Source organism: Ictidomys tridecemlineatus, chromosome 8 (assembly GCF_052094955.1).
Source record: "Ictidomys tridecemlineatus isolate mIctTri1 chromosome 8, mIctTri1.hap1, whole genome shotgun sequence".
NCBI classification, from domain to species: Eukaryota; Metazoa; Chordata; class Mammalia; order Rodentia; family Sciuridae; genus Ictidomys; species Ictidomys tridecemlineatus.
The window spans coordinates 124,044,270-124,071,487 of NC_135484.1; the positions used below are offsets into that span (position 1 = coordinate 124,044,270).

The 27,218-nt window shown below is 40.0% G+C and overlaps 2 pseudogenes; both read right to left on the reverse strand.

The window, feature by feature from the left end:
- Positions 1–20: 20 nt before the first annotated feature.
- LOC101975453 (patr class I histocompatibility antigen, A-126 alpha chain-like) lies at positions 21–23,517 on the reverse strand (annotated as a pseudogene).
- Positions 23,518–23,552: 35 nt separating this feature from the next.
- LOC101975735 (class I histocompatibility antigen, Gogo-OKO alpha chain-like) lies at positions 23,553–26,255 on the reverse strand (annotated as a pseudogene).
- Between the last annotated feature and the right edge of the window lie 963 nt (positions 26,256–27,218).

The following is a 27,218-nucleotide window of genomic DNA, read 5'->3' on the forward strand; positions in this document are numbered from 1 at the left end:
TGCAGATGTTCAGCAGCCACTCATACTAAGTGCTGCAGTGTCTCCTTCCTATTCTCCAGGAATCTGGGGAGCCACTCACACAGATGCCCTCCAGGTAGGCCCTGAGGAGGTCCCTGAAACCAGCCACCTCTCACTTCCGCTGGGTGATCTGAGCCACCAAGTCTGCAGTGGTCCAGGAGCGCAGGTCCTATTCAGGGGGATATAATCCTCGCCTTCATCCGTGAACTGCTCCTACAGACTAAGCAGGTTCCCATGTGTCCCCACCTCGCAACCACACATCAGCTGGAGTGTGTGAGAGCCTGTCCCCGCCCGAGGTCAGCCATGTTCCAGCCCCGCCCACCCCGCGGTTTTCCCCCTCAACTGAGAAGGAAACCTGGTCACAGTCCTCACAGGCACTTTCTGGGCTGGGGATCTCCCCGGATCCCTCAGCCTTGGGGTGAAGCCAGCCCGGGGAATCTCTGCTGGACTAGGGACCTTTCGTGAGGGTCGTGAGGTGTTGCACCCTCCTACAGGGATTCCCACCGCCTTCACTCTGGTTGTAGTAGCCACTCAGGGTGTTGAAGTCCACTGGGTCACTCTGTGCGAAGTCCGAATACTCGGCCCTTCCTGTTCTATCCATGCCGCCCGCAGCTCCATCGCGGATGTCGCTGCGCTGTTGAAGCGCAGGAACTGGGAGTCGTCCACGTAGCCCATGGAGATGAAGCTGTACTACCCGGGGCCAGGCGGGACAGGGAGGTGTGGACATTGGTCATGGAGTGGGAGCCTGAGGGCGGGGAGCGACTGAAATCCTCGTGAACCTCCTCCTGTTGCCGAATCCAGTTCCCATGTTGAGACACCAGGAGGAGAGGAATGGGCTCTAAGCGGGCGGGAGTGGAGGGTCAGGAAAAACCTCGCCAGCCGGGGAGGGTCTGGGCCAGGGGCCATGGAGATGCTAATATGACCACAGAATGCATTTTAATTCATTGTACACAACTGCAGCACAACTTTTCATTTCTCTGGTTGTACATTTTCGTGAGCCATCCATGGTGTGTGTGTGTGTGTGTGTGTGTGTGTGTGTGTGTGTGTGAGAGAGAGAGAGAGAGAGAGAGAGAGAGAGAGAGAGAGAGAGAGAGAGAGAGAGAGAGAGAGAGAGAGAGATGCGCATTTGAGCATATGAGGGAACTGGACTGACTTGCTGCCTGGTTGGGCTGTGCCATGTATGTGTGTGGGAGGCCATCTTTGTAGGTGATTTGAATTACCTCCCTGGCTGGGTGAGAGGCGCTTAGGCACAGCTGTGTCAGAGCTTTCCCCATTCTCCAGGTCCGAAGGATTTTCTGTGCAGAGGCCTGTCTGGCCACTGCCCTGAAGACCCAATTGTGGCCCCTGTCCTTGGGATGCTGCCCCCCTTAACCTTCATTGGATGGGATTTTCCCTTGAATTTTTGTACCCCAATAAAAGTCCACTCCCTGGCATGTTCTCTCTCTCACTAGCCTCTTCAGTAAACTTCCTTCTGCATTAGGAGGCTGGAGGCGGGAGCTAGGAGAAGCCGTCTGGAGCTAGTATTAAAGGTAATTAAGAAAGGTAGCAGAATACAACAATTACTAATAGGGCATTATGTAAAATTGTGGATGTGTAACCGACGTGACTCTGCAATCTGCATTTGGGGTAAAATTGGGAGTTCATAACCCACTTCAATCTAATGTATGAAATATGATATGTCAAGAGCTTTGTAATGTTCTGAACAACCAATAAAAAAAAATTAAAAAAAATAAAGGTAATTAGAGTCTTGTCTCTTTAATTTAAAACTCCCTAGCTTTTACTCATGAATCAAATCTTCTAAATGAAGCCACCGCTGGTCGTGTGACAGATATGTGTGCCTTTTCTCTCCTTCTTCCTGTGATCACACACACCTGAGATGGGTGTGACTTTCCAAGATGTCAGTCAAACTGCTGACCACAAGACATCACCAAACAAAACTCCACTCTCTGAAGTTCAATTTCTTGCCTTATTTGGGTGGGACTTTCTATCCAGTGGCTTTTCCCTAATAAATACCAGGGTTTGGGGCATGCTTTCTCTCTCTCTTGCCTGCCTCTTGTCTCCCTTGCTCTCCTTGCCTTCCAGTGTGGGAGCTTGACATTCTGTCAGTCTTAATAGTCTTGAGGCTGCAGAGCCTGAAAACTGAAAAAGTATTTTCCATGTTTGTGTGTTTTTTTTCCTTGCCAGCCCAATCCACTCAGAGTGACCCTGATTCCATTGTGTATTGCCACAGTACATGATGTAGCAGTGCACCATATGTGCAGTCATACATGGACCTAGGGTAATGATGTTAATCTCATTCCACCATCTTTCCTGCCTCCATGCCCCCTCCCCACCCCTCTTCCTCTTTGCCCAATAGCTCTTTGTCACACTGTCCCCTTGATTCCTTCCTCAGGTGGTAAATCAGCAGTTCTTAAACGTTTTGGTTTCAGGATCTTTATATGCCCTTAGAAAGTAGTGTGCACTCCAGAGGTAATCTGTTTATGTGGATTATGTCTATCTACATTTGGCATATATTAAATTTATTTGTTTAAAGATATTTTATTCCTCAGAGCATTGATAACTATTTGCATGTTAAAAGAAATAATAGTTTCAAAGAGAAATAACAGTTTTATAAATTAAAAAGATTTAATTGGAAGACTTTTTTGCTTTTTTACAATTTTGAAAGTCCTTCTTACTTGTCATTAGAAAACCACCAGATAGTCATGTTTTCTGCATTTAAGCTATGACTTTGGTTGAATAAAAAAAAATGCTGCCTTACAAAAATCTCTAGGAAAAAATTTTTAACAATTTAAATTTTTAGAAATTTAACAATTTCAATAGCTCTGTGCTATTCATCTTTGAAACTACACTAAATTGACACAAGTGTTAACTTCTTGAAGATTCTTTGCTATATGAACCCTAAAACATTATTATTGATAGTTCATATTCTGTTGCAGTAAAGTCTTTGTCTGGCACATTGAATGGATGTCTTGATATTTTTTTTAAATCATGCACTCTTTGACAAAATTTTATATACTTTCTAGTGTTAACACATTTAAGTGCAAATAATTAAGAAGTTATATGTTGATATTACCACAGTTCACCAGAAAGTGTTGTAAGTACTTGGGAATCTGTCAAGTTGATGGTGGTAGATTCAGGTTTTCCCAGATTCTGATTTCCTTTTGAAAGTATGCATTTTATCATTGAATATACTGCTGTTTGTGGATTATCATGAAGGGACAGTCTCAGGTCATTTTTTAGAATGTTGATCAGATATTGAAGTCTAAGGAATATGTTCTCTGTCATTCATTTTTTTTGGGGGGGGGGTTGTGGGGAAGTGTACTGGGGATTGAACTCAAGGGCAATCTATTACTGACCCACATCTTTAGCCCTCTTTTGTACTTTTTTTTAAAAAAACAAATCCCAGCTTACCATCATTTGGAGATTTTTAAAAAACATTTTATTAGTTTTGATGGACCTTTATTTATTTATATATAATGCTGAGAATCCATACCCAGTGCCTCACACATGCTAGGCAAGCACTCTTCCACTGTACCACAACCCAAGCCCTCCTCTTTTGTATTTTATTTAGAGACAGGGTCTTACTATATTGCTTAGTACCTCACTTTTGCTGAAGCTTACTTTTAATTTATAATTCTACTGTGTCAGCCTCCTGATCCTCTGGGATTACAGATGTAGGCTACCCTGTCCCACCTTTCTGCCATGTTCTTTTAAGCAGGAGTGGTATTACAAAAAAACAAATGGAGCAGGGACAACTCATCAAATTGCTTTTATTAACACAAATACCCTCCTTTTTAATGTAGCAAAAGTGCTTTGTGTGTACTTCCCATTCTATAACATAAGTGTTTTTATAATGTGGATTCTGGAATAGAGATTTAATAAAGTTAATAATTTTTAATACTTTATCCAGGCCATGTTTAAATAAACTGACTTTATTTTCCCTCTGCAGTTAAAAAGTGCTCAAGAAAATAATAAATACTAATGTAGTTTAGTACTATAGCTTCCTTGTTGCCAAGCTTTACTTTAGTGTATGTTATGTTTTTGTGACATTATAAAAATGTTTTTTTGGTCATATTGATTCTGTGCAATTGTCTGAGCACCTTCAAGGTTTCCACATATCACACTTTGAGAATGGCTGTTCTGAGTGGAGAAATCACAACTGGTCCCAACTTCTTTGCTTATTTTGCTGCCACTACTCTCAATAATAAAAAGATATGGTATTTGTGAACAAGTAATGGGATTATGCACAATTATATTTAAAAAGAGAACAAAAGAAGTTCTTAGAATTAAAAACTGATCCTAGAAATTAATAAGTATAATAGGTGATTTGGATGATTAAAGTAATAGCAGTAAAGAAGTAGTACAGTTGGAAAAATAATAGTAAGGAATACAGAAGAACTATAAGAGCATAAGTCCATCAATAAAGTATTTTCAGGAAATGGGGCTGCATGGAAGATTGGGGCCGTTTATCTTTATATCAAGCCTTGTAGAAAAATTTGACCTTTCAAATGATGCCCATGGCTTCACTAGAAAAATAAAAATTCTTTTTTTTTTTAAAGACAAAAGGACTCAGATGTCACTCTATAAGGTGTATTAGAGAAATGGGGCAGTAATTGGAGGGAAACATAGGACAAAATGGTGGATTTTATTTATTTATTTACTGAGTGTAGTTGTGTTGGTTTTAATGAGAAATACTACAGTAAGATTAATGAGAATGAACCACAGAGCATGGAGAGTGATGATGCAGGGGATGAGGGGCAGATCTTATTTCCAAAACAAGATCAGACAGCAACATAATCATCCATTGTCACTGGTGGAAAAATGAAGGAGACATTTTCAAGTGTGGGAGCTCTGATGGTATTAAGAGTCCTACTTTTATCTGAGCCCTACTTTTCTTCTATGTAAAAAGAGAAACAATTTCATTCTCTAGGAGTGAGGAGTGGGGAATTAGTACTAGAATGTGAGAAGAGAGGAGAAAGTGAAAAATAGCTCCCTCAGGGGACTGGGGAGTCAACTGACCTGGGAAATGGCATTTGAAGAGGGCAGTCCAGGGGCCTCTGAAGCCTTTTTTCATCATCTGATGGAAAGAGAGGAGAGAAAGGAAATCTGAAGTATTCAGGGTGCAGGTGGCCGAAGATAACAGACTGAAAGGAAATGAAAGAAATTTTTTTCTGTTCTAGGGATGTGGATTATTTTTAAATTGTCATTTATACTTGTCAGAATCTTATAATTTTTCTATATCAAATATATCTTGCAGTCACCTGTAACTAGTGACAGAAATATTTTCTAAGAAATGTGTTCTTTTTCTATAAAGCCAGTATCACCCTGATACCAAAACAGATAAAGATACACCAAGGAAACAAAACTATATATCAATAGGCCTGATGAATGCAGAAGGAAAAATCTTTAATAAAATATTAGCAATCTATATTAAAAATACATTAAGAAGATTGTATACCATGATCAAGTGGGTTCCATTCAGAGATGCAAGATTGGTTCATGTATCAAAATCAATAAATGCAATATATCCCATAAATAGAATTAAAGTCAAAGATCATATAATCATATCAGTAAATTCAGAAAAAAACTAATTAAAATTCACTTCCCATTCATGTTCAAAACACCGAAGAAACTCATAATTGAAGGAACTTGTGTCAACATTGTAAATGCTATATATGTCAAACCCAAAGCCAATGTCATACTAAATGGGGAAAACCTGAAAATTTATTTAAAATCATGGATAAGACATCAATGTTCATTCTCTTCACTCCTACCCAATACAGTACTTGAAAAGTAGCCAAAGCCATGAAACAAACGATGCAAATTAAAGAGATGAAAGTATAAAAGGAGTCGATTTTTTCTATATTTGCTGATGACATTAATCTATACTTAGGAGACCCCAAGGTGTGAAAAAAAACACTCTTCTAGATCTGATAAATTTAGTGAAGGAGCAAGACAGAAGATCAACATACAAAATTTAATAGTTTACTTATACACCAATAATGATTCTTCTGATAAAGAAATTAGGAAAACAATTTCATTCACAATAGCCCCCAAAATAAAAACCCAGAAATGCATTAAATCAAGGAGGTGAGAGATGTATACAGTGAAAATTATAAAACTGAAGAAAGAAATTGGAGAAGGCACTAGAAGTGGGAGACTTCTCATGATTTTGGATAGTCAAACAGATATTATCAAAATGACTATATTACCAAAACAATCTATAGATTCAATATAGTGTTCATCAAAATACCAGTGTCATGCTCAAAGAACTAGGAAAAATAGTCCTAAACTTCACATGGAATTGCTTTCTCTATTCTTATTCATACTAAATGGGGAAAACCTGAAAATATTTTGTTTAAAATCATTAATAAGACAGTGTTCATTCTCAGCAATAAGACAATGTTGGAGGCACACCAATACTCAATCTCAAATTACACCACAGAACTATGGTAATAAAATAGCACACGTATGCATAAAACATACACGAAGACCAATGGAATAGAATAGAAGGTACAGAAAAAACACAAGTTAGAGAAAACAGCTTTTTAAACAAATAGTACTAGGAAAATCAGATATGCAAAAGAATGAAACAAGTTGTTATCTCTCATCCTGCCCCAAACAAAAAAACAAAAACTGAAATTGGTTCAAAGACCTAGGTTTTAGACCAGAAACACTGCAACTGCTGGAAGAAAACAGGGTCAACCCTCAACGTGTTGCCTTAGGAATCAATTTCCTTAAAATATGTCTAAAGCTCAAGAAATAAAGCCAAGGATCAATAAGTGTCATGAAATCAAAATGCATCTACACAGCAAAAGCAATAGTCAAGATTATGAAGAGCCTACAGAATGGGAGAAATCTTTTGCCAGATACTCTCTGATGGGAGACTAATATATAGAATATATGAAGAACTCAAAATACTTGACAGTAGAAAAGCACATGATATATGAGTGAAAATCACATACATATTTTCTGATATATATGTATATATTCATTTACACACATATATACATATGTATGTGTATATATATTATATATCATATATATATAATCAGAATTACACTGAGATTTCATCTCAGTCTTGCTAATATGACAATCATCAAGAGTACGAAGAGTACAGATAACAAATGCTGGAGAAGATGTGGAGGGGGAAGATACATTTAAATCATTGTTAGTGGGATTGCAAATTTATACAACACATTGGAAACCAGGATGGAGATTTCTTAAAAGACTAAGAATGGCACCACACTATGACCTAGCTCTTCCACTCCAAAAGAACTAAAATCAGCTTACTCTATGGAGACATGCAATGTTTGCAGGAGCACAATTCACAATAGCCAAGTTATGGAATCAGCCTCAGTGTGTGTCAACAGATGAATGGATACAAAATGTGATATTATACACAGTGAAGTTTTACTCAGCCATGAAGAAGAATGAAATAAATGTTATTTTTTTAAATAAATGGATAGAACTGGAGAACTCATGCCAAGTGAAATAAACCATATTCAGAAAGTCAAGGAGTGAAAGTTTTCTTTCATATGTGGAACTGAAGCGAGTCAGAGAGGAAATAAAACAGAATAAAAAGTAATCTCGTGAAAATAGATGGGGAGACCAATAGAGTAGAATAGAGGGACTGAGAGGACAGGAGAAGGAAAAGACATGGGGAAGTACTGGGAACAAAATTTACCGAAATATGCTCTGTCCATGTGCAGACATTCCACGATGAAGGCTGCTTCCATATGTAAGCATAACGCACTCACTTAAAAAAATAATAATAATAGAATGGAGACCAGTAGAGCAAGAGGATCAGGAGGAAGGAGGAGGAGAGGGAAAGGGGAGAGAGTGGGGAATGAGATTAATCAAGTTATGTGCATGTACAATTGTGGTGTAATGCACCTCACTATTATGTATAATTTCAATGAACCAATAAGAAGAAAAATAAATATGTTGTTACATGATCCCATCATTGTGCAAGCATCCTAGAGGGTACTTCCATGAACCTAGATGACATAGCCTATGACATGCTGTCTTAGAGCATGATCAGGATATGATGTGTCATGAGGGTCACAATTGTAAGGGATATTAATGGTGTTTAGTTTTTAAAATATGATTCATGCACACACAAGAAAATTCAAGGTAAGAATATGCAAAGGTAAGTTATTTATGTTGCTTTCCCAGTATCATGCCTTGTCTTTCAGGTCATCTACCCATTTAGTAATTTCTTATTTCTATTTTCTAAAATGTGTCTATTATTATTGTTGTTATGTTGGTAAATTCCACACACTGGGAGACAGTATTTGCAAATGACATATCTGCTAAGAGATTTGAATCTAGAATATTAAAAACATCCACTAAAAATTGATCAATATGGAAAACCCTCATTTAAAAACAGGCAGAACAGCTGGGCACATTGGCAGATATAAATAAAAAGGGCTGGGGATGTCGCTCAGTGGTTAAGTGCCCCAAGTTTAAGCCCTGATACCAAATAAATAAACATAAATTTTAAAAAAGGGCAAAACAAATTATCTCGTTATTTCATGTGCATGAGCATATATGTAAAAACAAATTTCACCATCATGTATAATTACTCACCAACAAAAATAAGATGAAAAATGGCTAAACGTCTAAACAGACACTTCTCCAAGGAGGACCTAGGGATGACAAATAAGTGCATGAAAAGTTGTATGATGTGATTAGTCATTAGGGAAATGCAAATAGAAGCAACTATATACCATTACATACATATGAGTGGGGTTAAAATTTTTAAAAATTGGTAATACCACTTGCTGATGAGGACATAGAGCAACAGAATCCCTTGTTCATTGCTGATAGGGATGCAAAATGGTACAACCATGATGGGAGATATTTGACATTTTCTTCTAGAACTAAAAACAGACTTGCAGTACAACCCAGTGATTATCCTCCTAGGTCTTTCCCATCTAATTTGAATAATGATGCTCCAATCTAAACCTGCATGCAGACATTTATAACAGAATATCTCTTAAGTGTGGGCTGCACATAGTGACTTCCAAAGTCTGCAACATGGGAAAAAGGGAAATACAAATGGAGCTTCACAGGCAGAAATCTGGAAGCTCCACCTTGGTCAGATGAAGAAGGTTCACAGCATCAGGGATGAGTCAAGAGGGCAGTGCACTCCCTGAACATGTGGTGTTGAGTGGCATTTCATCTCTGTGGTCTCTCCAAATACACAGCCCAAGCAACCAAACTCAAATCAAAGATAACTCTACAATATATCTGAGAAGCACTCCTCGAAAACCTCAAGGTCATCCAAGAAAACCTCAAGGTCATCCAAGAAAGGAAAGTCTGAGAAAGTGTCATAGGTGGAGCAGACTTCAGGAAACATGACTGCAACTAATTGCAGTGCAATACTTCTGTTTTCTCTACTTCTTTCTGTGATTATTATTAAACATAGCCTATCTGAATACATCAGACACATGATTTGTGCAGAATTGAGGAACAGAGAGATATGAGACATATGACAGAGGTGACTTTCTCTCACCAGGCTCCTCCACTTAAAGGCTTCACCTTCTCCCCATAGTACATGAGCTAGTGACCAAGCCTTTAACACCTATGTTTGTGGGGGACACTTAACCAAATCATAGCAAATGATGAAAATGTCAATCCTTCAGAAAGACAGAGCAATTCAAAATATGTGTGCACCTGATTGCTAAGTACCACATAATAGTGTTTTGGTCAACAATGTTCCTGTAAAATTATATCACCTAGCAGCATCTTGGCTTTAATAGTTGTATAAGTCATTCTATGATGTCTCACAACACTGAAATGACCAAATGATGCATTTCTCATGATCTCTGTTGGTAACACACAATTTCACAAGAAAACAAACCTGGTGGAAATGAAAAGAGAAATGCCAAATGCAAAAATACTAGTTGGAGACCTCATCAATATTTCACATTTGGTGATGGATAAAATACTAAGCAAAAGATAAAAACAGATTTGACCAACACTATGCATCATTTAAACCTATTGGACATCTATAAACACTCTTCTCAAGAACAGCTGAATACACATTATTTTTCAAGTGCATGTGGATGATTCTTCAGGACGCACCATATGCTAGTCTGTAAGATAAACATTAATCCATTTGAAAGCATAGAAATAATACAAACATGATCTCTGACCAGAATGGAATGAAATTAGTAAACAACCAAATACTAAAAAAAATCAGGAAAAGTCACAAATGTATGGAAATTTTTTAAAACACTCAGGAGTAATCAATGGCTTGACAAAATTAAAACAATGTTAGGAAACACTCTCAAATTGATGAAAATGAAAGAACAATTTACCAAACCTGTGAAATACTAATCAAGGGAACTTATAGGGAAATCTGTAGCAGTAAATTGGTAGCTGTAAATGCCTGCATTAAAAAGGAAGAAGGATTTCAAATGAATAACCAAACCTTTCTCCTGAAAGCACAGGAAAAAGAAGAGAAACTAAAACCCAACAACCAGAGAGAAGGAAATAGTAAATAAATAGTAGACATAATAGTAGGAAATATTAGAAAATAATGAAGTAGACAATAGCAAAGCAATCAGTGAAACCAAATATGATGCTTTGGAAAGATGAACAAATTGACAAATTGCTAATTGGACACATAAATAAAATAAGACTAAAATAATTAGAATAAAAAAATAAAGAGAAGTAATAGTAGTAACTTTAAAATAATAGAAACAATTTATAGTAAAATGTGAACAGTACTAGGCAAAACATTGTATAATATCTGTAAATTGGACAAATGGTAGGTGGACGACAAACTGATAATGTTGACTCAAGAAGAGATAGACATTATGAATATATCTAGAACAAGTGAAGACATTTAATTAGTACTAATGTATTTTTCAAAATTACCCACAAATAAAAATTCTTCTCCAAATAACTTTACTGGCGATTTATAGCAAATAGGTAAAGGAGAATTATTGATGGCAGCTCAGGCTACTGGCTCATTATGGGAATTCTAGAATTTGCTTGGGTTTGAATTTTGACTCTATCATTTAAGGATTGTGAGAACTTGGGAAAGTTTTTGAACCATCTGTGTCTCTGATTCACCTTCTGTAACATGGGGATGATAGTGCTTGTTGTACCAAACATTCATGAGCTTGTAAGAACAATACTAGGAATATAATAAACATTACATACTTGTTTGTTAGATCAGTAAATAAATGGCTTATTAAATCTGAGAATTAAAGAATTAATTCCAATTCTTCACAAATTCTTCCAAAAAGTAGAAGAGGGAATGCTATCTAACAAATACTATGAGACCAGCAATACTCTGAAATTACAGTCAAAGACATTGCATTAAAGAAGGATTCAGAACAAAAATCCTCAACAAATCCTACTTAAACAAAATTGGTAATGCAAAATAATTGTACATTACAACCAACTGAATTTATTCCAGGAATGGTAGTTTGTTTTAACTTCCCCAGTTAAATTAAGATAATACATCATATTATTAAAATGAAAACCAAAAAATACACAATCATCTTAGTAAGCACAGAAAAAAACATTGCACACAAGTAAAACCTGTACGTATTGTAAAGGACATATAATACTCTCTCTAGTTGCAGATGATAAGATTTACCATACAAAAACATTTAAGAAAATCAATAAACAAATATTAAAACTAAGTAGTTCACCTGTTTCAGGATATAAGACTCTTTGTTCTTGGATATAATTATAATGAACAATCTTCAAATGAAAATAAGAAAATCATTCTATGTTCACCATCATTTAAGGATGAAATATGAATGACATCAGTAAGATGGCAGAGTAAGAGATACCAGCCTTCATCTCCCTCCAGGAAAAAAAAAACGATCATTATATATGAACAAAAGTATCATTGAGGTTCCAATTAAGAATGTGTGCCAATTTGCAGGTAAGTGGATGAAGTTAGAGAAGATAATGCCAAGCAAAGTTAGTCAATCCCCAAAAACCAAATGCCTAATACTTTCTTTGATATAAGGAGGCTGATTCATAGTGGGATAGGGAGTGGGAGCATGGGAGGAAGAGTAGAACTATAGATAGGGCAGAGGGGTTGGAGGGGAAGGGAGGGGGCATGGGGTTATTAATGATGGTGGAATGTGATGGTCATTATTAATTTGCAAAGTACATGTATGAAGACATGAATTGGTGTGAGTATACTTTGTATACTTTGTAATGAATATATGAAATAATTGTAATGCATTCCATTGTCATATATAAATAAAAATAATATAAAAAAATGCCCTTTCCATTCCAAAACAAACAAGCAAACAAACAAGGAATATGTGCAAAAAGATAAAAAAGAAAAACAGAATGAGAAAATAAGCCACAGCAAGGATCACTGGGAAACAGCAACCCTGGGACATCAGGAGATGGCTGAGAACTAAGAAAGAGGGGCTACCAGTATCAAGAATGTGGAAGGTGCTGTTCTGGCCCCCCTGAGGCCTGCTCTGCAGAAGACAGCAGCATTTGTCACTGGGGTAACAAATAGAGGGCATGTGCCTGACTTGTCCTGACAGATATTTTCTCTATTCAGTCCTGACAAAGTAACATGCAATCAGGAAGATGAAGCTACAGAAAGCTATGAATGTCAGAAAATGTTAAGACTAGCAGGTGGCAACAACTGTAAGCTTCATCTTACATCTAATAGTGAGAGTAAATTAAGTATCAAAAGCCAAAGCCTGGTGCAATGGCACTTACCTGCCATCCCATTTCTCAGGAGGCTGAGGAAAGAGGATCACAAGTTCAATTCCAGCCTTGGCAACTTAATAAGATCATGTGTAAAATAAAACAATTTTAGAAATGGGCTGAGGATGAAGCTCAGTGGCTGAGCACTAGGTTAGTTTAAGTGTGGCCCAGGGGTCAATTCTAATACTGCTGAAGAGAGCAAGGAAGGAAGAGGGCAGATGTCAGGAAGGTTAGTAAGTGGCTAAACTTGTGTGTGACTGTAAACTTCAGGGTCCCGACTCCTCCTGTAACACAATTTCCACTATACCATGAGAAGGACAAACTGAAGATGCCAGGAAAGGGGCTGAGACTCATCTCTTTCTTGTGCATTTACTCATAGAAAATGAAGAATTCAAATGAAGCCAAACATAAAGGAGACAAGAAGCAACAGGTCTGTCACAGACAGGTCTATTCTTGCACTGGGGATGATACACCTTGGATGTCACTCAGGAATACTGAGAAGAAAAAGAGGATTTCCTACTGCCAAGATTAGATCTAAACTATGAAAGTCACCAGGGAGAAATTTGGGGCTCTCACAACACTGGGCCTGGATGAAAATTCCATGTTGGTATAGTGACCTTGATTTTTAGGACATAGCAGTTAACATTTGCTAATGCAGACTTTCTTTTCAGGAGTCTTTCCAATGGCAAACAGTCCCATTATTTAAACTGTATGAAATCAGGCCCTAGATGACCCTGTGTACCTGAGATGTTCACAACTTTCCTATGATTTTTTGTGAGAACCTGCCCAACAATGTGTTTGTAGTTATGAAAACTTGTGGCTGCCATCACTCACTGGCATTCAGTGAGGGGACAGAGGTGGCAATCTTCTGTCATGGCATTCTTGTGATTCCAGCCAGGGCCAGGGGTCTGGCATTGTCTCCGTCCATTGGAGCTGCCCCACTGACTCCCAGCACGACCTGGGGTGTGGTGTTCCAGTTCCTCAACATCAACATTCCATTTCCACCCTGCAGCCCTTGCCTACCCAGAGTTCCCACCATCTGCAGCAGGGTTCTCAAACCTGAGAGTGCATAAGAACTGAGGGCACTTGCTAAAAATGCAGATTCCTGCCTCCACCCCAGGGACTCTCTGTGACAGAGATGGAGGATTTTCTTTAAGAGGAGAGCTCCAGGTATTTTGGGATCAAACTTAAAGAAAGATGATCCTAGAGCAGTGCTTGTGAAACTTTAGTATGGAAGCAAATTGGGCAGTTTGTTCAAGTGCATATACAGATTCTGTCATGGGACAGTGGGCCATTCTGTATTCATTCATTCATTCTTTCATTCATTTATACCATATCCTAGAGGAAGTTGATGCTTCTGGTCACACTTTGACCAAAAGATTTCTAACCTTCAGAAAACAAAATTGGTCCTCAAGTTCCCCAATTCAGGTGGAGTAGAAACCCTTCTCTCACCTTCACTCTGAGTGGTCCCCATGCAGGAGAGAGCACTGCTCTGGCTTGCCAGATACTGTGTCTTTAGTTTAGTGGAGAGACCAACACATTGGGCCACTGAAGACTCTGGCTAACTGCAAGGGCATGAGCTTGAGCACAGATTCTCATTCTCACCCTGGCCAAGCTGCACATTGCTGGCACTTGAGCCAGAGTCTTGCTTGCAACCCAATGAGAAAATTGTAATCAAAACTAGCTAGCTTACTTGCTCCTAGAGTCCTGCTCTTCCCCCAAATAATTGTTGTTTTCATCTACCAAAATATTTGCATGTATGTGTACTACATAAAACTCAATTTGCTATGTGCATGCATTGTGAAATGATCACCAAAATCAAAATAGTTGACATATCTATCACCCCACATAGTTACCATTTTCTTTCCATCTTTCTTTTCATGTGTCTGTATGTATGGATAGAAAAATATCTATATTTTTATATAGATATAAAGTATCTAATAGCATATTTCAAGTATATTAGCATATTTCAAGTTTATAATGCAATATTACTAGCTATAGTCACCATATTGAAGATTAATACATTATATCTCCAGTACTTATTCATCTTGTATACCTTGAATATAGTACTCTCTGACCAGTACCTTGTTTCTACATCAGATTCCACATACAGTGAGATCATGTAGTCTTTCTGTACCTGGATTAATCCATTTAGCACAATGTCCTCCAGATTCTTTCATGTTATTGCAAATGAGAATATTTCTGAATATTAATTTTTTTAATTAATGAAAATATTTCAAAATTATATTGTTTATTGGGTTGAAAAATATTTTGTCACAAGTTACTCCAAGCAATAAATAACTACAACAGATATTAGCAACCAAAATGAGTTTCCATTTAAAAAAATAAAAACAAACTATAAATGGATGAAGTAGAATTGGAGCTGGGTAATCGATGAACTTTAAAGTACTTCAAAGAAGATTTTTAGGAGAACATGATTAAAAGAAACATTGCAAATATTTTTCTTTATTTTCTTTTCTTTTGGTACCAAGGACTGAACCCAGGGGCACTTATCAAATAGGCCACATCCCTGGCCCTTTTTATTTTTTATTTTGAGAATGGGTCTGCTGGCTTTGAACATGTAATATTCTTGCCTAAGCACCCAGTGACCCTGGGATTACAGGCATGCACCACCCCTCCTAGCACAAGTTTCCAATGTAAGAGACTGAGAAATTACAAAATAAAAAAAGACCCATGGAATCCTCTACTTATACTATACTAGCAAGAGACAGTGAAGACATTTGTAACTTAAAACACAGGTTACATTTTATTCTGGCAAAAAAGCAGTTGATCACCAAGAGTACAAAATCTTGGTGTAGAGTCAAGAGCCAGGAACTTTTCTCAGGAAGAAATAAGACTGACTCTTTATCAAGCAACCTCCAGCATTTGCCTGGCAAATTTGAACATTTCTGCACACCAGAGGCTCCTTTGTGTCTTTGGGCTATTGTGCTGGCATGTCATCCAGAATAAATTTATACAAACATGGGAAGATCCAACATTTTTACTTTGTTGCGGGTCCCAGAAAGAAAATGTTGAGCCTTTCATGACTGAGACAGTTGCTGGTGATAGAATTGTATTACTCTCCCTAATCTTATTGAGAATGTTCCTTTCAATCACTAGAGTCCTAGAGATTTTACCATGAAACAATGTAAATGAAAACAAATGCTATTCTTGCATCTCTTGTAATGAACCAATGGCTTTTCACCTTGATTTGCTTTATGTGGTGATATGGATTTGGATTTTGTACTAAAAATACCAAACTTGACTTCCTATGATGTGATAAAACCAGGGTGGATAAATATAGGTTTCTTTTTGCATATTTTTTTATCTTTTTTTTCTTTTTGGATATTTTTGTATTTGATTTCTTAATGTCTTTTTTAAATAGTTGTTTCCTCTGTATTTATTATATACTGGTTTTTAACGATCAATCCAAGATGGAGCCACTAAAATTACCAGGTTTTATTATCCTTCCCTTTCCTCTAGGCAATGTTCAAGGCCAGAACTCGAAGGCTGATTGGCAGGGAAGGACCTCATTCACAGCTCATTCCTTAAAATCTTGGCCAGAGCCCTAGGTTCCTGGCCATGGAGAACTCCCTTTAGGTGACTGTCCTGTTGAAGATGACTTAGCCTGGAATGAATGATACAAGAGAGAGTAGAGCAAGCAGGATACCCCAGTTTCTTTTTGTGTGTGGCTGCACAACATCAATTCTGCTTTGTCTTATCACTAGAGGTGAATTTAAGAAGTCCAACCATTTTATGGGGAGAGGAACTTGGTTTCTATTCTTGAGTACAAGGAATTTGTAATTTTTGAAAACTACCATAGTAGACCACAAATTATTCATATTCCTTCTACATGCACAATAAAATTCTTTCCATTCAAGACTTCCAAAAGACTCATTTCATCACATGATCAGTGTCATTTTCAGAGTCTCATCATTTGAATCAGGTCCAGGTATAGATATATAGATATAGTCTATATAGATATAGTCTCCTTGAATAAACTGAGGTCATGAAAGCTCACCCTGTGAACTAAAGAGAAGAGCTATCTGCACCCTGACAATCCTAATATACAATGGTGAGGCAAAGATGCTGGTCCCAGGAAGTTCTGACTCTTTTTTTTTTTTTAAAGACAGAGTGAGAGAGAGAGAGAATTTTAATATTTATTTTTTAGTTTTCGGCCGACACAACATCTTTGTTTGTATGTGGTGCTGAGGATCGAACCTGGGCCGCACGCATGCCAGGCGAGTGCGCTACCACTTGAGCCACATCCCAGCCCAAGTTCTGACTCTTTTTGGTATGAGGAGAAGGCTCCAGGGACTCGAAATAGGCAAAATCTGTTAAATTTCTTTGGGCCACAGTGACTCCTACCTGTAAAATTTCTTTCATCTTTATGCACTTGTCCCTGCTTTTAAAAAGTTTTCCTTGACCCAGAGTTTTTCTGACATGGGACTTTTGAAACAATTAAATGTCTTCCATCTCCCTTGTGGGAAGCTGCCCTGAAAGACCACACACTTTTAAGTCCTTACACAGGGGCCTCTGACTCATTACTACATTTCATAGTGACTTGGGCATTGTCCCAGCTGAGATAGCAATGTGTGGCTTCAGGTGTAGGCATACCCACTAGGGTTGAATTACACCTATCTGTTCCTTTGTAATCCTGCCCCTTGCTGTTTTGGGGATAGAATATTCCATGGAACAACCTCCCTCAACAAAATACGTGTTTGAGGCCTGCTCTTTCTCTTTTTCTTGCCTGCCATTTTCCCCCTTGTGGAAGTGGAGGACCAGTTACTGACCTCCCCAAAAGGTACTTTCTATGTCTGTATCTTTATTTTTCCACAAATTCACTTGGAACCACCCTGATGGGTTCAGTAGTGTGATATCCCATCAAAGCTGCCTTTGTATAAAACCTATTTTCCTACTGTCATGGTTTAGATATGACATGTCCCCAAAATGTCTTGTGTGAGACAATGCAAGAACATTCTTAGATGAAATGATACTATTAAGCGAGTTGTAACCTAGGAAGTGGGTTGATTCACTGAGAGGGATTAATTGGGTGGTAATAGTACTTAAGTAGGGTGTGGGCAAAGGAGGAGGTCACTGGAGTGTGTGCCTTTGGGGTGTATATTTTGTCTCCTGTAGGTGGAGCTCTCTCTCCTTCCTGATTGCCATGTCCTGAGCTGCTTTTCTCCTCCACACCTTTATGCCCTAATGTTCTGTCTCACTCAGGACCAGAGCAATGGTGTTGGAGATCTATGGACTGAGATTTCTGAAACCCAAAACCACAAATAAACATTTCCTTCTTGATGTAGTCCTTGTCACTTATTTTGGTCACAGTGACTCAAAGATTACTAAAACACCTTACAATTTAGAATCAGACTGATTATGGGCCACTCCCTCATTGAATCAGGAATACATTTCTTCTGCTGAGAGAAGGAAGCTGAAGGCCAGATCACTTACCCTGGCAGTTTCCACATGAGATGGGAGCAGAGGTGCCCTCTCAGGGCTGTCTAAATGCAGGATCCCTAAATCTGCATAGGTACATTTTCTGCGTCTGTCACTTTCCTACTTTTTCTGTACAAATTCTACAAATTTAAGAGAGTTTGGAGATGAAACTTTTTAGTAAAAGGCGAAAGATTTGTACGATCTGAAGAGAAACCAGAATATTGGAGATGAAACTTTTTAAACAATTAAGTTTCTTTCATCTTTCTTTGAAGTTAGCTTTGGATAAAACCCATTTTCTTATCATTTTGTTTTAAAAATGTTCTGGAGCAGAGAGCATTATGGCCTGGCTTCTTTCCTCCCAGGCAGTATTACAGTTGCCCAACATCAACTTGACTCTGAATATTTCTGGAACAAGAAGCCTATGACCTAAACTTTTCCTTCCTGGGCAGAATGTTGTGCATCCTGGTAACAATCTGGCGTGTGTGTGTGTGTGTGTGTGTGTGTGTGTGTGTGTGTGTGTTAATGGAGAGAGAGAGAAAAGGAGAAGGATTTTAAGGAGAAAGAGGAGAAAGTTTTCTTTTATTACAATTATGGGGCCCCAGGTTTATTGGTTTCCAGCTCCATCATTGTTTATGGTGTTGTGTTTTCTTCCTTCCTCACTTTATTGACTGATAGGGTCACATGCCCTTTGAATACTCTGTCCCATGTCTAGCAAAAAATGAGGCTTTCCAGCATGGAGATGGAAAAAGACACTTTTTCTGGCCCTGTATATTTCTACCTACCATTGTTCCCTCTGGTGCTTTTGGACTTCTTTTCCCTGTCCTTGGATGGTGTTCCTACATGTGTGTACTGATGAACTGAGGACACAAGATGTGCCCTCTAGACCTCCAGTTCTGTTTTGTTCAGTTACCTTCTCTTGTCATCTTGCATGTTCTGCTGTTGTGGCCTCTCCAAATACATATGTCTGTCCCCTCAACTCCCTGGGTCTTCTGGGCTGTGAAGGGCTCCTCCTGCCTGCACTCTGTCTTGGGAACTCTCTGAAGGAAGATGACAACTATAGGCCTACCCTCTATCATTACTTTGCTATCATAGGTTACAATCTGTTAGACTTGTCCAATGTCTGAATATTTATCTTTTTATGAATTCCTAGTGTTTCTAACTCCATTTTTAGTTCAAAGCAAAGGTCAATGAGGTGAATTTTTAAAACAACCTTTATGATTTTACTTTCTAATAACTAAACATGGTGTCTTTAAAAAACAGCTGGGTCACAATTAGTTTTCTACTTCTACAGGCAGTTTGAAGGTTGTCATAATTTTCTTTATACATAATCCTTGTTATGGTATGTTATTTTGTGTTTCTTAATTTACTTATGGACATTTATGAGTCTCCTTCTATTGTCTTTTTTTAAAAATAATTTTTAATCCCATTGTCATTTTCCACGTGTACTTACACATTTGTGCTCCTAGCTTCTCATTTCTTTTTGTATTGGCACATTGGTTAAATATGGACTCCTATAGAAATATTTATTCCCTCCTTTAAAATTGAGTCAGAGCCAATCCAGGACATTTATAAAGCAAAATCAGGTTCAAAATTTTTGGCCCAAAATGGTAATCAGGGCAACAACCCTGTAGGAGTGCAGAGTACTGATTACAAATTCTCAAAAATGGATGTGTTTCTTCTTTTTTTATGAATTAATGTAAATTTTCTAAGAATTCTTGGGTAGGGAAAAGAAAAATATTTTTATTTCTTACTCAGAGAATATAAATGTTTTATTTCCTAGATTTAACAGAAAGCCAGAATGTCTCCTATTATACTCCCTCATCAAACTGAGTCTGAGGATTATTACTTACTTGCTTGTTCTGATTGACTGTTGAGTGTTCCCAATGTCTCCGTGTCAGAGGCCTGGTCCCTGGACGGTGCTAAAGGAAGATGGTGAAATCCTTGAGAGGTGGGGCCTAGTGGGGGGTGATTAGGACATTGAGGACTGTGCCCTTGAAGGACGCTGTTGGACACCCTCCACCTTCTTTTTCCTTTGCTGCCTGGTGAGGAGATCAGTGGTTTTGCTCTGTCCACTTCTCCCAACATGATGTGCTGCCTCACTATAGGTGTAAAGTGGCGGGGCCAGTCATGGACTTCATTTTCCAAAACTGTGAACCATAATAAATCTTTTCTCTTTATTAGTGAATTATTTCAGGTATTTGTTTATACTCACAGTGAACTAACACAGGAGATGACTTGTGAGTCTTAAGAAAAATCTAAAATTTTTCCAGATTTGGCAAATGCCTCAAGAATAAGAGCAATTTTTCTCCTTGAATTCCTGTCCAAATTCATACTTTTGGCTGAAGGATTGCTATCTTTCTTATACTTCTCTACATTTAGATGCTTCTTCCATTTTATGTCTTCTTTTTAGTTGATTTTAGTGGAAGGACAGCCTTAAAACCATGTTACTGAAAACAGAATCACCATGAACTACTGATTCCTTCCTGCTGTTGAACTGACACCAGGGCAGATGCTGGAAAACTCTGCTGTCTAGAACAATGTTCCTAAAAAGTGTACTATGTGCACCAGCACTGGACTGTGAAATGTTTGTTACCAACCCACAACAAGACACATACAGACATACAGAAAGTGAGAGTGAACAAGGACACCTCTACCACACCTTGTCCCAGACTGACATCCATCAATCGAAAGATGTATATATACATCAGGTTCATTGAGTTGCTGAAAACAATTGGATCCTCAGTTGTTGGTACAGCAGTTTGAATATCTCATCTTAACATATCCATTAAGTGCTTGCAAAGTCCTCTCCTTGCATGGGCTTTTCAGTCTTCTCTTCTCTATTGGTATAACTCTTATCTTTCTGAATACAGTGTCTTAAGTTTTCAGTGCTCTTCTTACTTGTTCTTTCTCATACCCACATTAAGTTCATTAGCAAATGCTGTAAAGTCCATCTTCAAAATGTGCATAGCAGCCAACCACTTCCACTACTTTCCCTGCCCATACTCCAAGTAATGTGACCCACACCTCTAGCATAGGACTACTAGTTACCTGCTCCCTTGCTAATCCTTTGTTCTCAGCTCAGTAGTCAGAGAAATCATTTGTTTCACCTTGTCTGTTTTTGCTCAAAACTGCCTCACTCAAAGTAAGATTCCTTCCATCAACCCGCAGATCTTGTGTGATTGGCCATGCTTCTGAGCTCCTCTCAGTGACTCTGCTCAGGACATCCCAAAACCCTTGTTTTTCCTAGAGCACACACACAGGGTCCTGTGTGTTTGCACTAGAGCTTCCTCCTACCTAGAAAGGTATTCCTCCAAATGAATTCCTTCATGTCCTTCAAACCTATCCTCAAAGGCAACTTTGTAACAAGTTCCATGCTGAGCACCTTAGTAAAACAGCCATTTTCCTGTCCCCAAACACCTACTCTGACATCTTCCATGCAACACTTACCACCTAACATGAGCACTGACACTGTGTTTAGAGTGTATCTTCTTCCTCTTTATAATAGAACACAGGCTCCACAACGTTGGCACTTTGGGATTGTTTCAGTTCCCTGATCAATTCTGTCAACTCTTCAGTACTCAACAAATGAGTACTGTCATTATCAATGTAATCTCAAACCAAATGCTGCACAAGACTTCTCACACTGAGGTCAGAGCCATTTCTCACCAGTACTGCCTTCCCTCCCTCCACACCAGTTCTCCTGCATGCCACAGCAGCTAAGTACATACTGATCCTCAGGAAAGACAATCCTTGGGTCATATTTTTCAATTAAACACCTATTTATCTCTGTTTGATCAATCTAGGAATCCAAAAGAAGTAAGTGCCAGCATTAGTAGAGCTCAGGGTAGTGAAAGTACTGAGAAAATGGAACACTAAGAGGAATTTATCTAAGATGAGAAATCATGAAATTCTTCCTCTCTGCTATTTCCATAATCTGATTCCTTTAAAAGTGTTATGGAAATTATAGAAAATACAATCCAGGAACCACCCTGAGTTTTGTGGGACAATGACAGGAAAAAGGTCTCCTGCTGCTGTGAAAGACAAGAGATACCCAGAGAAGAAATTACTAACAAAAACAGGGATAATTCTCTATAGTGACTGAGAAATACAAATAAGGGAGTAGAATGTCAAGCTTGGGTCTCAGCCTATGCTAACCCACTCATATGATGCCTGCCCACCCATGGCCCTGGAGACAGGACAAGCCCTGGTGATGCTTGTGTCCCTGTCATCACAGGTACTAGTTGGATGAGGTTCAACTAAATGAACAAAGACTAAGAAGCAGAGAGATGTTGAGCTGAGAACTGACCACATCAAAGCCCAGGATGAACTGATCTGAGACTTGGTGCCACCTTGTCCACCCTCAGCTCCTTTCACCCTTCCCCTGTCTCCATCTGCCAGAATCAACTCAGCAAAAACATGTATTCTTGAAGACTTCAGGTTTAATTTAATTTATTTATTTAGGTACTGGGAATTGAACCCAGTGGTACTTAACCACTGAGCCATATCCCCAGTTTTTTTTTTCTATTTTATGTATAGACAGGGTCTTGATAAGTTGCTTAGGGCCTTACTAAATTCCTGAGACTGGCTTTGAACTTGTGATCCTCCTGCCTCAGCCTCCTGAGCTGCTGGGATTACAGACATGTGCCACTAACCCTGGCTCAGGTTTTATTTTGTCTTTGAAACTTTAAGAATCTTCCATTTATTTAATTAACTCATTGACCATATCTCATGTCACAAATTTGAAATACAATTCAATATTCAGATTCTGTTTTTCAGTAGGGAAGGAAGAAGGCAAAGCTCAGGACAACATAAAGCTAAATCAGGAATGGAGAAGGTCCCAGTCTCACATCTGCTGTGGAGGAAGTTGATGGAGGAAAAATACAGGACATTGTGGGGAGGGGTCTCTGTGATCTGGAATGTGCTCCTCTCTTCATTTCCTCACATTACGGTGATAGGAACAGAGACATCAGACACAGGTAGATGCCAGCTGCACAAAGAGAAGTCAGCACCCTTGAAGCTGGAAGAAAACAGAACAAAACCTGTATTGCTCATCCCATAGAAGTCAGCTGTCTCACACTGTAAAAGAAGGTATTATGAACTAATCCAGATCAGTCATTGTAATGGAGACACTCTGAACAACCCATTAAACTCTCAAAATTTCTAAATCCAGAGAGCCTTGTAACTTTGGAGTCTCCACATACCCCTCTCCCTCTTCAGAGTCTCACCTTTTTAAGTAGTGAGAGACACATCAGAGCCCTAGACTCTGACATTACCTGAGCAAAACAAAAACAGAACCTGGTCAGAGTCCATAGGAGAGGTGGCTAATGGAGGAATCATGGAATGGGTCATTGTTCCCCTCCACACTACCCCAAGCGTCTCAGGGATCACTGTTCTTCATACTTACAGGCAGCTGGAGCATAGGTCCCTCATTTTCCACCTGTGGGAAGAAAATATCCTGTGAGAGAATAGGTTGGAGACAGGTCTTGAAGAAACCCCCTAGTCCTGGACTCTGTGGAAGATTCCAGAACTGTGACTGCAAATGCAGGGAAGGATCAGGAGACAAGAAGAAAGGAGATGGATAGGGATGGAGTGAATTGCTCTCTTGGAGATCTTTCCTCAGCAGAGAAATTCCCCTCTGGCCTCTAAATGATGGGAATCAGGTCCTCTTCACCACAAACATCAGAAGGATAAATTGTCCTTTAGTTTCTATGTGCTTTACAAAGAGTAAACAGGGTCCAGCTGGGTAAACATGTTTGTGAAGATATTATTTCCCACTAAACAAGGCAGGGTACACTTCTACCAGGTACTTAAAACCACCAGTGGGACAAAAATTCAGACCCTGCACTTTTCCTACCTGTGTTCTTCTTCTTCCACAGACAAAAGTCACCCCAGCAACAGTGGTGCCAAGGAGGACCAGGCCAGCAAGAGTTCCCATGATGGGGATGATGGGCTGAGGGGGTGGCTCTGGAAGGAGAAGTCAGGTGAGGGACCCTAATCTGCAGCTCTGTCTCCACACTGCTGAGAGTCTCCAGAATGCCTACTGCTTTTCTGAAAAGAGACTCTGTGCCCTCACCCCCTCCTTACCCCATCTCAGGGTGAGGGGCTCAGGCATCTCCTCATGATGCACATGGCAAGTGTATCTCTGCTCCTCTCCAGCAGGCACCACCACAGCTGCCCACTTCTGGAAGTTTCCATCCCCTGCAGGTCTGGTCTCCACAAGCTCCATTTTCTGGGTCTGGTCCTCCCCATCTCGTTGCCAGTTCAGGGTGATCTCCTTGGGATAGAAGCCCAGGGCCCAACACCTCAGAGTGAAGTCTCTTTCAGGGCTAGTGTGGTGAGTCACACTTGTCTTTGGAGGGACTGAGAGGAAGAAAAGGGAAATTCAGACATTCTTGCATTACTGCTCCTGGGCCACTGAAGCAGTGCTCACATGTCCATCAGGAGAATGCACCACAGGATTGGAGTGGAGGAGGGAGCATAAACCCAAAACATAAGCCTGGACTCGGGCTTCTGGCATAATCTTCTATACCTTGGAAAGTTCTAGAATCAGGTTGAGACAACCCTCTTACAAGGGTCAAGGTGCCTGACAGGGACTTCAGTTTCTGGTTTGGGTGGAGGCTGATAAGCTGCAGTCAGACCCCAAAGACCCTAGGCTGGAACTGAGACAAACACCTGATAGAAAGTCCCTTCATGATGCCAAGGTGCTTCCAGGGAACATGGTGAGTTATGTATTGTCTTTCCCACCAGCCAGGGAAAGAGACTGGCTCTCTTACTTGTCCACAGAGCAGCCTTCAGTTCCTCTCCAGTATAGCACCTGGGACTCCAGGCTGACTCACTTCCTTCTGGAAAGGAGCTGGTGGTGTTCTAGCATGGGCGTCTTTCTCCTCCCCTCCTTGTGGGAAGTGGGCAGAGAGCTCCTAGGAGCTCAGGCAGAAGTCCCGCAGCCCCTCATACCTAAGTGCTGCAGTGTCTCCTTTCCTTTCTCCACATGTCTGGTGAGGGACTCTGCGCACTCCCCTTCCAGGTAGGCCTGAAATCCCTGTGCCACACCTTCCTCCTCCCGCTTGTGCTGGGTGATCTGAGCTACAGAGTCTGCAGCAGTCCATGAGCTCAGGTTCTTGTTCAGGGCAAGGTGATCCTCCCCATCGTGGGCTTACTGGGTGAACCCTTGAAGGAAGTGTCTATCAGGCCCTAAGTCACATCCAGACATCCTCTGGAGGGTGTTAGAGCCTGTCTAGGTCCCCGTGGTCAGCAGCATCCCCACTCTGCCCACCCTGTGGGGGTTTTCCCTTAAACTGAAACCGAAACCTGGTCGCAGTCGCTGTGATCACTTTCTGGGTGGACCTGGTCTCAGCCTTGGGGTGAACTGCAGACCGGGAAATCCCTAAAGACTGGGGACCATGCCTGAGGGGCTTGAGGGGTGTGATCTTTGCCAGGGGCCTGGGGGTCACTCACCGCCCTTGCTCTGGTTGTAGCAGCCCAGCATGGTGTTAAACTCCACCCCATAATTCTTTGTAGTGCTCTTGCAAATCCCTGTTAGTGTCCCAATACTCCAACCCCTCCTGCTCCATCCACCCTGCTGGAGGCTCCTCCCTGGGATTCTCAGCTTGCTGTGGAAGCTCAGGAACTGTGTGTCATCCATGAAACCCACGGAGATAAGCGGGGCTTCCAGTGGCCAGAAAAATACATGACAGTGTGAAAATACCTCATGGAGTGGGAGCCTGGGGGGAGGGAGAGACTAGACCCCGCGACCTTCCTCCTGCAGCTAGATGCCAGGTCCCATGTTGAGGACACCAGGAGGAGAGGAGGGGACTCTAGAGACACTAAGGGGGTGAAGGCACGCGTGAGGACAGGACTTAGGGGCCAGAGTGGAGGGATCAGGACGAGCATCTGCACGCTGGGGAGGAACTGGACCAAATTAGAGAGTACGCTAATTCCCAGGGTCCTGTGTGCTTAGGGGACTGTACCCTTGCTCCTCCCTTGGAGTCTGGTTTCCTCCTGACCCCGCACTCACCTGCCCAGGTCTCGGCCAGGGACAGGGCCCCCAATAGCAGTGGGAGCAGGGTTCGGGGTGCCATCACCCTCATCCTCCACTGCTGTGGAGATTCTTCATCCTGGCAGGTGGGTGGGGACTTTGAAACCTGAACCCTGGTTATGCTGAATGGCTTCTCTGGGAGCTAGACAGGCAATGGGAGTGAGACAGTGGGCTGCTTCAGGAGTGTCCAGGCAGAAAAACCTGGTCCAGGTTGGGAGAGGGAGAAGAGAAATGCCAGGGAGAAGGGGACTCCCCAGTGCTCCACATCCACACCCCAGACACAGCTCTAGACCCTGAGAGCCAGGCCCAGGGACCTGGGACTTTGCCCTGACCACTTCTCCTTCACAGTGTGCCTTTATCACAAAGCCCAGTCAGTGAGTTTGGAAGGGTTTGGTTTTAGGATCTTTTTATGCTCCAAAGGTAAACATGTTTATGTGGAGTGTGTTTTTCAGTTAGAAATTAATTCCATTTAAAGACGATATTTTATTCACTCAGAAGATGTCAGCAGAAATAATAGTTGAAAGAGGAAATACTCTTATTCAAAACAAAGATTTATTTAGAAGAGTGGATCTTTTATTTTTTTTACAGTTTTAAAGTACTTTTAATTTGTTTTTGTTTTTTTTTTTTAGAAAACGGCCACATGTTCATATATTCTACATTTAACTAATAATTTTGTTTGAAACAAAAAATGCAGCCTCACACTAATATGTGAGAAGAATCTTTTAAAATAATGTTTTAGGTAACAATGGGTCTTTGTCTTTGGTACCACACTAAATTGACACACGTGTTAGCTTCTTAAAAAAGTTCTTTGACATATGGACCTTGAAACCTTATCATTGAATAGTTCATATTTTTCTGCATGAAGTGCTGTGGGTGAGTCTTGCACATTGAATTGATCTTGTGTTAATGCATGATTTTTTTAAAAGCATACATTGTTCTATAAAGTTATATAGACCTTCCAGTGTACATACATTAGCAATTAATCCAGAGGTCACATGTTGATAATACCACAGAT